Source organism: Numida meleagris, chromosome 5 (genome assembly GCF_002078875.1).
Source record: "Numida meleagris isolate 19003 breed g44 Domestic line chromosome 5, NumMel1.0, whole genome shotgun sequence".
NCBI lineage: Eukaryota > Metazoa > Chordata > Aves > Galliformes > Numididae > Numida > Numida meleagris.
The window spans coordinates 4259024-4267764 of NC_034413.1; the positions used below are offsets into that span (position 1 = coordinate 4259024).

Sequence of the window (8741 nt, forward strand, 5' to 3'; positions counted from 1 at the left end):
AAGGGGAAGGGGAAGGGGAAGGGGAAGGGGAAGGGGGGTTCCAGCAATCACTTGTCTTTCCTGCAGCTCCAGGGACAGCTCAATCACTGACAACTCTTTGCTTTTGCCTCAGCAATTACTACCAGCTTCCTGCTGTAAATCAGCAGCTCAGCAGCTGGTCATCATTTTTACTGACCATGTACTCCATTTACTGACTCCCATGGGTAAAAGATGAGTTCAGACTGCCCTACGTATACCCTGCAAAACACAGCAATGAAAGATTTCCTTTTAACATTCATACACGACAACAAAGAGGAAGAGGAGAAAACCCTGTGGCAACCAGCTCTTAAGAGCTTCTGAAAACAAGTCATGTAACCTTCCAGTACAGTTGTTTGAACTTCTGATTTTCCATCCCTTGAAATGTTTTCCAGCAGGGAGGCAGAATGCTGTGTTGATAACTTAAGCTCAGCGACAGCTTCTCTCCCATCTTTCACAGACCCCTTACAGTTTTCTTAAAAGTACCCAAAACGTAACAGAAAAACAAAACACCCTAGGAGCTAGAGAAACAGATAAGTTGGGCACTATTCCGATGATAATTTAGGACTGGCTGTTCCAAAATGACATGCTAAGCTTCCCTAGTTCCCAAAGATCCATCGCTGTTTCTGTTCCATTTCTGTCCCAGACAGCGCAGCAAATTGAGTGCTTCTGTTAACTGATGACATGATTGATTTGCTAGAAGCTTAAGAAGCTATTAGCAGTGCTCTGCAGATGAGAACTGGAAGTCTCCAGGATATGCTGATCCCTACGTTTGGATTCCTTCTCTAAAGTGGTCAAAAATAAGGAAAAAAGCAGCTGCACAAGGCAGGTACTCATATGCAAGAGAATTCTTAAGTACACGAAGCAACACAAAACCAAAAAATTAAAAAGCCAAACGAACAAATAGAAGCATCAGGAGCCTCTCTGATCCCTGATCACGCTATGAGGCATGTCTAACACCACAGCCCTCCCCTAGAATCTAACCCAACTTCCAACCAAGCCACAATGTAGAAGCAGCATTACTTGCACTGATGAATCACCTCTGAAAAACGGCAGCCTTATCTCATGCTTAAGCCTTACTCAGTCATCACTGTCTTCAAATCACATCTGATCTGCTGTTTTCCAAGATTTGTTAAATCACAATAAACCAACCATTCCCTCCTTTCCTTACCACAGTAAGACAAATGCCTGCAGTTGTAGTCCATATTACCTACAACTTAAATGCTACAGCATTAATCCTGAGTGCTTTAATACCCACATATGACAGATGTTTATTGCAGTATACATTTTACAGTAGAAATACATCAAAGTATATAGTTGGATGCATCTCTTTCAGAACAGACTGAACCCAGTATAGGCTGCAGCACCCCTGAGACCCTTGGTATTCCAATAAGCCACCTGAGTGCTGCATGGCAGTAATGTCACCTGTCTCTAGGTAAAACCTCCTGTGTGCTTTTAGGAAAGATCAGAGTTCTAAGGAAAAGGTTCTGATGTTTCCTGAGTCAGTCAGCTATTATTTATAACGCTGACCACTGAATATTCATTCATTGTGTAAGGCTTTGTGTAGGTCAGAATTCCCAGCACACAAAGGCTGGAGGTCTCCTCCAGAACCATGCTTACTTATCACATCCCACCAGCACCTCACGAAGATTCGCAGTGGTTAGGAGTAATCTTGGAGCTCTACAGTAAGTGCAAACTCAATGAGAGCTCTCCAGTGAGAACCAGGCTTTGTCTGCCTCATATAAGTGAGCCAATATTCCTTTACAGAACATGTGCCAGATCTCCAACCATCAAATGGCAAGGTTTTCAGGTCACTGTCTTCCTTTCCCTCTCCCCCCCCCCGCATCAAATTAAAGAAAATCCCTTTCTCAATAAGAAAGAAGCAAGCTGTGAGCCTACAGAACTTCCTTCCATCAGGCACAGCCCACAGCTGGCTGCTGGCTTCCCTCCTCAGCCACTGTACGTGCCATGTCACAAATACCAGCTTACGGTGTGGCTGCTGGCCTGCGTTGGCACCGGTGCTTCTCACAGCATGAATTACGAAGTGTGCAAAGAATAACTACACTCCACCTACAGAGTAATCCTAATAGAACCAGGAAGCCATTGGGCTCCTGGCATTTTGCAGGATTGCCCCATGACCTACGCACAGCACGAGGAAATAGTCCAGAAGAATCATAAATCCTGTGTATGTGCAACAACACGCCTGGAAATCCTGAACTTAACACGAACAGGCAACTGGCTGGTTTTCAACTTACTGCACCACAGTCTTCCCCCAAGGAGGGAACAAATGGATCTCTCACAAAGCAGTGCTCCTCCTCCACTACTCCCCTCTCTCCCTCCAAAAAAGAAAAAAAAAAAAGAGCACCAATGCAAACCAGGAAGACAGTATAAATGAAGAAGCTACTGCACTGACAGTGAACTTCATTTGAGGAGTGGGGAAATAAAAAGGATAACAAAAAAAAAAACATAACAAAAGCCTAAAGTTGTGAATAAGCAGGAGCACTTGAGAAGCAAGAACATCCTTTAAGCATTGCTACCTAACTGCAGCATAAAGTCTCCAAGCCAAAGAAATACATTTGCCAGATGAATTATTAGTACAGTGTAAGTATCCACCAGTTACCATAAACTTCCCTGAAGAGTTAACCAATAGTTGAACAACATCCTTTGAAGTGCAGTGTTAAGAGGACTGCTCCCTCTTACACCAAACCTGGCGTGTAACTGTTCTAGCACTTAACAGAAGAACGTTTAATTAAATCTCTAGTCTGAACAAGTTCAAACATTTTATTGGACAAGGGATGTAAATGTGATGGGGACCAAAGCACCCATGAGGAACATACACATCAAAATAACTGCATATTAAACTGATGAATTTATCACATCTCTGTCAGCGCGGAGACTGCTCCTGGGGGCGTAGGCTCCCAGCAATAAGAACTCATGTTTGCACAGCTTGATAATTGCTGTCTAGTCTGCACTTTCAGTTTACAACAAGGACAATTCCATCTTAAACTTCCAGCAGAAGGATTTAAAACCCAAGGTACTTTTAGTTCAGAACAGTGGCGTGGTGGAAAAGCTGATCTGTTCTCATCTTCTTTCACCTGAAAAGCCAATAAAATCAGAAAGAATTTAGGGCATTCTACCGTGCCAGCAATAACCAACAAACAAAACTGATAGCTAAACCACTCAGATGTAATGCTTACCTAGAATTAATGGCATTTTCCAAATAAAAAAAGAACAGTTGGCAGTGGAACACAGACAGTTTTGCTACTGTTCCTTGTGCGGCAGGATCACAACAGAAGGATCTGGCTCATTCAGGTTTTTAAGCATTGCTTTTCTACTTTCGTTTTTAGCAAACAGAACAATGCAGTGCTCCTCCAACTTTTAACAACCTGCTTTCTCCCTTTAACCCACCCAAAAGGTTTCCTGCCAGAACTTTTACTGTCAGCAGGGAGCTCACCTACCCTCCAACTTCCAACATAAGGAAGCCGTAAGCACCGTGCACCTGAGCACCTTAAAGCCTGACTGCCGAACCTTGTAACTCTTGGTGATGCACTGAGCTCTGCAGCTCCAGCTGAACGTGGAAGGACAGAGCAGCAGCTTGTCCCAGGCCACACAGAGAGCTTTTGGCAATGCACGGAGCTCAACCTGTTCCCCAAGTCCCGGCGCAGCAGACTCACCATTGAACCACCTTTCTTCTACATAAAATACCTGAAACTATTCAGATTTTCAAGGCGAAGGCATATGTTCAAACCTGAAAACTGTTTAAACTGTTAAATGCCACAAACGTCTACCAGACCTGCAACTCCCTACTCATGCAGATAACATCTGTTAAAACTAAGTGGCTCATACAGTTCTGCACCAGAAAGCTTAATAAGTTCCTTCTCCAAGATTAAAGAAACACCTACACATTCTAGATGCTTCTGCAAGTCCCTGGAGGGAGAAAACGCTGCTCAGCGCTGAGACAATGAACCAAGCTTCCTTCCTCAGCAGCAACAAAACCTTGCTGCTTTACCTAGCACTAACAGGAAGGTGTTATTTATAAAATTGAGCCATACACGAATACGTATCTAAGTGTTTCAAAATTAGACTACTGCCTATAAGGCAACGACCTTTGACTTCCAGATGTACAAAGTCCTAATTTCAGAGAGCAGCGTAAGAGTAGAACTTCTTCTTCTAAGTAGTTCCGCCATATCTCTAATTTCAGTCATTTTTGTGCATTAACATGTAACTTCAAACCCTGAAGCTGAACAACAAATACTTGTTTCTCCAACCTCTTCTGCATATATATATATATTTTAAAAGTATATACATTATTTTTATGTCAGGTAAACTCACCGGCATTTTGATGTTTCCGTTTCTTATGCAGTTTTATAAGGCACTGAGAGCAGTATGTCCTGCTACATCTTGCTGCATTCAGGCTCAAAACCAAAGAACAGACACACTGTCTTATCTCGTGTTCTGAACTACTTATCTACCTTGTCCAAATGTCTTATGCTAAATCCACTTACCTGAATTCACCTATTTTGACACTGAAGCAAATTACCGCCCTCTATTTTCACGCAGCCATACAACCGCACAAAGGCTTACTTGGGTCCAAACCCCATGAGCACTTTTGGAGAATGTTTTCCATTGCTCATGACTAAGAGGGGAAACCAACTTTTGCAAGAAGGATGCATTCTCTTGTGTCACAAGCCATCGTTCAGATGAGCACTGACACAGAGCTGGCTACAACGCAGCACGTACCACCACTCGCTAGGGAACTTCACACTTGTAACACGCTCTCACTTTCCAGTGCTTCAAGGCTTGCTGCATTTTGAAGTGACTGCATTTACTGTGATAGGTGTCAGCTCAAATAACCAGGGCCATTTAGTAATAAAGACATTGATGGAATTCTAAATCTACTAAAATAGATTAAGAATTTTGCAGGCCTGGCATTTTGGACTCTGTCCAATCCTGCTCTGGAGCCTGTATTGCAGGCAGAGATCAGGTCACATTTTAGCAACGTCCTAAAGCTTTTTTCTAATCTGCTACCATCAATAAAACTGGACTTTTGCACTTCCTCTCTTCTACGTTAACACTCTGACATACAGTCAGCCTTTATTATTCCTGCTGATATAACTTCCTTGTCTTCTGAAACAAGCCACAGCTACTTGGAAAAAAAAAATCAAGGCCTTTTCTCACATTCAGGCTTTTCCCTGAATATACATACACATCTTCTCTGCACCTCACAGTGCACGTCTTCTCTCTACCATTCAGCCACTGCTCCTAAGGAAGAAGGAACGTGGGGGAGAGGAGATGGAAAGAGAAATATTATGGTGCTTCCTATTTTCTGTACACACTACTTCTTTTGTCCTCTCTCAAGTTTATAAGTAAGCATCTCTTCCTCCAAAACACTTAAACGCTGCAGTATACCCTGTTAGTCACCTATTGCACATCTTCCTCTTGATTTCCATCTTTGAAATGCACACAGTGGAAGGTTGAGCCAGCTGCCTTATGTAGCACAGAAATAGCTTCAGAAAACAGATTTCATCTGTACATTTTACTAACTCAGAACTGACTTCTCCTACAGTAACAAAAAAGCAGCGCTGAGTAACTGCAGGCACCAGATTCACAACAAGTTTTACTTTTTTTTATGCAAAGCTGTCTCTGGCAGCCCAGAACTCAGTGACATCATGCCAAGTGTTAACTGTTAGAATGCACAAACCCCAGTATAATCTCTTGAATTATTACTTTCTGCAGCATCAGCGCTTATTTATCCCTGAATTACAAGGCTCTCCTTCAAATCCCAACAAGGCTAACAATCCCTCTACTAAGGGAGACTCCAGCCCACCCCCTAACGCTTACGGATGTGACAAACAGGAAAACTGAACTTCCACACTTCTCTGCTTTAGGAACCTGACAGTGTCATGCACATTGTTACTTGTGTGAATCTATCAACATGCAAAAATAATAACCAGAAGTGGGAGACAAAACTGCAGGAACCTAAAAGGCAAATCCACCGTTCCAAACCCACTGCTAACACTTTCTCGAATGAAGTGATTTCATCTCAACTTATCCAACATGGTACTTCATACGAAGTAATGACTAAGCTCAGAGAAAGAATTCTTCCCATTGATGACTGGACTCCCACATTTACCTGAAGGGTTCACTGTAACTCAGTTGTGGAATAAACTGATACAAGCCTTCATTGTATTTCATTTTACTTTCACAACAGAAGTATAAAAAAAAATCCTTAACAATTCAGTCTAGCGAGTTTGTTAAGACAGTCAGAAGGAGTAGCTCACTGCATAGCACCCAGCCAGAGATGCCCCACGCAGCTCTATCTCGGTAAAGATTGGGTTTATGCTGTTTGTGCATAATAAACTCAGTCAAAGAACAGAAAAAGGAAGTGGGTAAAGATAAGAAAAGACAAAAAACCTTTCTGGATTCAACAATGCGAAGCTATTCCGACACCTCACCGAGGCAAACCGTGTGATCAAATACGGTTCTGTCTTCCAGTATCACATATGGGATTGGGTAAAAGGGGAAGAGAACAGGGCATGCACCTTTGCAGATACAAATGCCCTTTCTCAGTGAAGAAACAATGTGTCAGAAGGCAACAAAAAGCTTATGGCATCCAGTGAGCTGAATTCTACATGCATCTTCACATATATGCATAGATAGCTGGTAACCTCTGTGAAAGCACAATGCCTTTGTAAGGAGAAGCATGAAGAAATCTAGGTCTTAACAACCCAAAGAAAAAAAACGTTATTCTCACTCTCAGCTTTACTCAGACAAATGAGAGCATTTTCTACCTAATGATCAGCCTAATAAGTTGCATAACTGAACTTTTCCCCACTTGAATATAAAGTATTCTGTTAGAGCATTTTTAATCTCCCACAACGAACCATGAGAGTTAAGACAGAAGACTCCTTAAAAACAGGCCTCAAAATAACAGCCTGCTCCCCAAAGACAAAAACGCTGTTCTCTTGAAGTCACTTGGCAAATATTTTATGCAGTAATGCAATGCCTTTTGGGAAGGTTCTGCGTTAATTACTCCCAAGGCAAGTGCAGAATTTAAGTCTTAAGTTAATAACACGTCGAACGCGCGTTTGGAACGGTACCTGCGCTACAGAGTGCAAATATGACAAAGACAGGGCTTAACACTCATTTATAGGCAAGTTACCCATTCAGAGACACGTTGCTTTGAGGAACAAGCGGCTCAGTGGCTGAGCAGCACGCTGCTACCCTGCAGCTCCCTCCAGCAGCCTGCACGCAATCCACAGCAGCGCTCAGCCTGAGAGCTGGGGGTTGCCACAGCCACTGCAGCTCCCCAACAGCTCAGCTCCCCAACAGCTCCGCACCCCACAGCAGCCCACGCCCAGCAGCAGCACTGCAGGCTGTGCCCTGATAACATCGTGCTCAACGCTGAGAAGAGAGAAGGGAGAGGTTAAAAAAAAAAAAAAAAAAAAAAAAGTGGGTAATGAGATCATCCTCTTACCGCTGGGGATGTGACTGAGCCCTAAATGCTCACCGGGGCGATCATGCCATCGCCTCCCGTACACTCCCCTCGAGGTGAGGCGCTCGGAGATGCCCACACCAAAGCTGGGATTTCAAGAGGAATTTAAAAATAAAATGATATTTGAGAGAAAAAAAAAATAACAAGAAAAGAGGGAGAAGGGAGAAGCCCGAGGCGATCAGACGAAGCGCTGCGGCAAAAGCGGAGGACAGCGCCTGCCCTGCACGGCAGGAAGAACGCCGCCGCACCCTCGGACCGGGCCGGGCCTCAGGCGGCCCCACCTCGGCCCTCAGCCCGGCCCCGCCGCCCCGGCCCCGAGCACTTACTAGAGGCCGGCGCAGTCCGGGAGCCCCGTGAGGAGCCGGGCCGCGCGGGGGGGTCCCGTTCGCCTCCTCCTGCCGCGCTCCCGGCCCGTCACGACGGCGGCGGCTCGATCTCGCTTTTCCCCTCCCCTCCTGCTTCCCGCCCCGCTCAGGAAACTCAGCCGCCCGCCCCCCGCCGCTCTCCGCGGCGACACGGCCGAGGTCCCCGCCCTGCAGTGCGCATGCGCCGCAGTTCCGCCTCCATAGGCGCCGCGGAGCATCCTGGGATATGTAGTGCGCGACGCTGCCGGGCAGTGCATAGCGGGAGTTGTAGTCCCCTGTGGCGGCGCGCGGCTGCGCTGGGCCTCCTGAAGGAGAGGTCGGCCGCAGAGCATTTGACGTTGCACGGGCGTGTGGGGTCTGGTCATTAAATAAATACAATGGTCTCTTACTCAGAAAACAACAGTACTGTGGTCAGTGGAGTGGAACGACCACCGCAGTGTGGCACAGACACACCCGCTGGTGCTGACAGGATCTGGCTGCCGGTTCCGCAGTGTCATGAGGCCAACCTACAAATGTGTCACCAGGACCTTAGAGAAAGCGTTACAGTGCTACATAGCCGCTCAGGCATGCAGCGCAGAGGGGGAGTGCCTTCTCCACCCAACGTGGTCAAGGCCCCTGAGGGCCAGGTCTGTCAGCGCGCTTGGCAAGGAGCTGTCCCAACACTGGATAAATGGCAGCTGAGTTCCACTGAAGAAATGTATTTGGGAATGTAACAAATGGAAAAAGCTTCAGCTTCCTTGGTTTTTCTTCTCCATACTCTTGAGGCAACCGTACCATATGCTCTTCTCAAATATCGTTGTCAAGAAACAGTACTTATACTATTTAGCACCGTAAATACTTTTTAAAAACATCCTTTAAGAGGCAGT

At 45.3% G+C, this 8741-nt stretch overlaps 1 protein-coding gene across 4 annotated transcripts in view; it reads right to left on the minus strand.

Annotated features, from left to right (window-relative positions):
* Positions 1-8027, minus strand: part of PLEKHA1 (pleckstrin homology domain containing A1) — a 29440-nt gene extending 21413 nt beyond the window's left edge. The window contains exon 1 of one of the 4 annotated variants that reach the window (XM_021399118.1): positions 7837-8027. The gene's annotated coding sequence lies outside the window, so the exon portion shown is untranslated. Of the gene's footprint in view, positions 1-7492; positions 7629-7836 lie in introns of those variants that run through there. The other 3 variants (XM_021399119.1, XM_021399116.1, XM_021399117.1) reach the window with 3 other exon arrangements.